Source organism: Triticum aestivum, chromosome 6B (assembly GCF_018294505.1).
Source record: "Triticum aestivum cultivar Chinese Spring chromosome 6B, IWGSC CS RefSeq v2.1, whole genome shotgun sequence".
Classification (NCBI taxonomy): domain Eukaryota; kingdom Viridiplantae; phylum Streptophyta; class Magnoliopsida; order Poales; family Poaceae; genus Triticum; species Triticum aestivum.
In genome coordinates this window covers 252,692,931-252,696,929 of record NC_057810.1, presented here as the reverse complement: position 1 = coordinate 252,696,929, position 3,999 = coordinate 252,692,931, and the positions used below count along the sequence as shown (strand labels likewise).

The 3,999-nt window shown below is 41.4% G+C and overlaps 1 long non-coding RNA gene across 1 annotated transcript; it reads left to right on the top strand.

Moving 5' to 3' along the window:
• Nucleotides 1–705, top strand: LOC123134039 (uncharacterized). The gene is made up of 2 exons (XR_006465480.1): nucleotides 1–124; nucleotides 199–705. It is a non-coding gene; the product is annotated as an uncharacterized lncRNA (long non-coding RNA).
• Nucleotides 706–3,999: the final 3,294 nt, after the last annotated feature.

Genomic DNA, 3,999 nt, shown 5'->3' with positions numbered 1-3,999 from the left:
CAAAGAAGAAGCTTGGGTATGGAAGGCCACTGTGGATCCACCATACCCTATCAAGGCCAGGACTCCAATTTGTCTCCCAGGGGTCTTCTTTTGGAGTGCTCTCAAGTCCATGGCACATGGCAAGGTTATCTCGAATGTCATCCTTCGATTTAGTTTACTTGATGAAACATTTACGGTGCACCCTAACCCTCCATGTAGTGATCATCTAGGCAAGAATGATGCACTATCTGCACTAGGTGGAAAGTTATGCTATATCCACTCTCCCACTCCGTGGGAGATTGCCATTTGGTTAGCGGAAGATGGGCCAAATCTGACTTGGTCACTATGCCGCCGTGTCAGTCTGCCGATACCAAGAAATCTTCTTGCCTTTGCATGTGCGTCAACTGACCCGGACAAGATATTCCTCTCCATTGATGCGCGCTACCTTCTCAGGTGTGACCTCCATGATGAATCTCTTGAAGAAATAATCAACATGCGCGACATGTTGTATGATCTCCGGAACGGCAGAAAATTCACCATTGGTTCACTCCTTGTTGCCCACTATATGGTGCCATTTGTGGAATCACTGTTGCACATCAGATCTTCATAGCAACAAGCCATCATATCGTATGTGATGTGATCTAATAAATGTTGTCCAATTTCTTGTGTGCAAGTGTTGCAATCAAAATTCTGCATTAATACATATTTGTTTTTGTATTGTTCTTACCTACTCCTTCCAATGCTTTTCGTTATAAGTTAATATTGTCCAGCACAAATTTTGCATGATTCAGTACAATTGTGTATTTCCTTTTTTTTAAATAGCACTCAAGCCTTGCTGATCAAGTATGTGTTGATGTAGCATGAAACTTTCAGATATTGTACCTGACTAGCAAGTTGTCCGTGCGTTGCAACGGAACAAATGTTGTGATCTTCGATGATGAAGATGGTAGAGATCAAGCATAACAGAATATTTAAAAATGATAAAAATACATGAAAGAGTGGACATTTAAACTTCATATATAAGATGTGTTACATGAATTAAAATGAAAACATAGCTCACTTCTGCAAATCTGTTAACGTCTTCTTTCACAATGTATAACACAACTTACAAATTGTTCCACTAATATGATAAAGCCAACGGTCAATTAAACAATTCAGCTCATTGAGCAAAATGGACAAAAGGAAAATGAATAGATCAACATTAGTGAACCGGAAGTTCTGACAATACCTACATTAATTAGAGAATTAAACCATACATGCATTTCTCACAGCCATACACTTAAAAAACTTGACCATATTGTAATATTGTAATCAATCATGTACAACTGTTTCACACCAATTGTTTATTTTAATGCCCTCCCCTGTCTTTGGATGAATCAAGAAAGGACAGTTGCTTAACCATGTCCAGCAGCCTTTTTATTAAGGTGAACCCCTTCTACCAACACCACAAGGATTTCTTATCTTTCGATCATGAGAAGGAAGATTAATCGAATCCCTCTTCTGCCTTCAATGAGCAACAACCGAACGTGTAGTAGGCTCTGAACTGAAATTCAACTTCATGGACCAGCTTTTGCCTTTTCCTCTGCTCTTACCTCTCCAAATTTTAAAAAAGAACTAAAAAAGTACTTCTCCCGTGCCACAATATGAGACGTCTTATATTGTCGGACAGAGGGAGTACCTCATAAGATTCCTTAACCAAGTGTTCATCCACCCAAAAGCATACATCTGAAGCAAAATTGAGTCCTACTGTTTACATGGAACAAATAACTCCGTGTAAACTTTACTTGAAATGTTTTCGAGAGCTATGCCTAATCCAATTAACTGAATGGATTTGAACTGGTGATTTATTCAAGTAATGCACAATGTTGGCACACTGAATACCAAGGAATGACCCGAGCTGAATTACCGAGCTAACAAACTAATAAAGTAGAGCATACTGGATGCCTCTGATCTTGATACAACATGGAAGAAAAGCGTACCTTTATTCATTGAGTGTGGGATCCGAGAACTTCACTACTTAAGAAGACACTTATCCATTCTTGATCAAGCTGCTCTACTTATCTTGATGTCATGTAGAAAAATCTGGCACAGATCACAACGAAAAAACAGTCTGGATATTTGCATAGTAAATCTGGTAACAACGCGAAGGGATGGAGTAGAAGGAATTTCACCAAGGATGAAGTACAAAATTCTGTAAAGAGTCAAATATAAAGGCTAAATCCATAGTTCGGTAATTTGTAGATCCACAGCCAACTTGTTTCCAAACATTTCACAAATTCACATGTCAAGGAGAGATTATGGTTTCAATCACACAACTGTACGAATCTCATGCACATCATCTCTGCTCTGAAAAAATGACCAATTTCTTGGATCCGGCAACAGAAACATGTACAACTTTTCAAGAATCTTCCAACAGCTCAACCATTGCAATCAGCGGCAATGCCAAGCGCAGCAAGGTACCAAATACGCATCACTGGGATCGAGAGTTGCCGCAATCCGAGCTGACGCAAACCATTAATTCCGAAAGTCACCTAGAAAGTAGTAGTATAATTGGACATGTTTTCAGGACCGTGGACCTCAAATTCTGCATCGCGTCGATGCCATTGCAGGCTGAAGAAGAGGAGAAGCGTCACTTAGGCTGGTCATAGTGGGGAGTAACTTAGACTAGTAACATGCATATGTTACTAGTCTATGTTACTACCTCTATAGTGCATAGTATCATAGATGGTTTCATTTATTGCCATGCATGACACATAGTAGCACCATATTTATTATGTTACGGTATCTACGTATGTTACTATAACCAATTGTGTGCCACATAAGCATGTTTGTGAGTCCCAAGTGCATGATACTACTTATGTTACTCCCACTATGGCCAGCCTTAGTTACTGGTCTCGGAGACGAAGAGGAGTAACATGACGAGGGCGGAGATGAGCATGACAACGACGCCAGAGTGTGAGCTTGTAGAAGTCCTCGTTGGCCTTGGGGTAGGCCTCGGGCCCCTTGAGCTTCTACAGGAGCCACTCCATCTCTCTTTTCCTTCTCCTCCGCCGTCGCGGAGATCGCCCGTAGGCAGCAGTAGCTGGCGCCGAACCCAAATCCCCCCGATCTGAGAGCGGGCGGGGTGGCTGGGGCGCGCCCGTGTGCGCGGCGGTAGGCAGCAGCAGCTAGCGCTGAACCCCAATCCTCCTGATCCGAGAGTGGCCGGGGTCGCTAGAGCGAGCTCGTGCGATAGAGTTTGACCGGCGCGAGATTCTGGCGGCAAGGAATTCATGATGGTTTCTCAAAGACGCGGTTTCTTTCGCGATAGAAGGAGACTCGGTGCGGCGTGATATCTCTATCTCAGCCTTTTTATTCCATATCGGATGGTCGGGATGGTAAGAGGTAGACACACCATCACCCCCAACTCCCTTTTTTTTATAGGAGTAGAGATATGGAGCGCTAGCTGAACCACATGACATGCACGACTTCATTCTTGTCATAGATAAGTATTTGTTGACAAAGAATGTATCTAGAGCCAGAGGGCACTCCTTGTATGACCTAAGTTTATTGCCCTTGCATCAAGTTTAGTGGACACCATGATTGTGCAACTTGGCATGCTTCCATGGCTTCTACTACCTCCGTCCTGGTTTATTGGTTCCCGTTGTATTTTGTGCCAAATTTTGACTATAAATTTAACTAACAAGATGTTCATGCATGTCAAAAAAATAATATAATTGAAAACTATGTTCAAATACGAATCCAATGATATAATTTTTGTTGACATGCATTAATATTTTATTAGCTAAATATTTGGTCAAAATTTGGCATAAATTATAAAGGGGACCAATACACCAAGACGGAGGTAGTAGGATTTAATATCTACTCCCTCGTCCGAAAAAACTTGTCCCAAATTGTCCTTCAAATGTTTGTATCTAGCACTAATTTGATGCTAGATACATCTATTTGAGGGACGAGCTTTTTCGGAGGGAGGAAGTACATTATATTTTATTTAGTAGCAAGTGTTGCAATGGGGAAAAA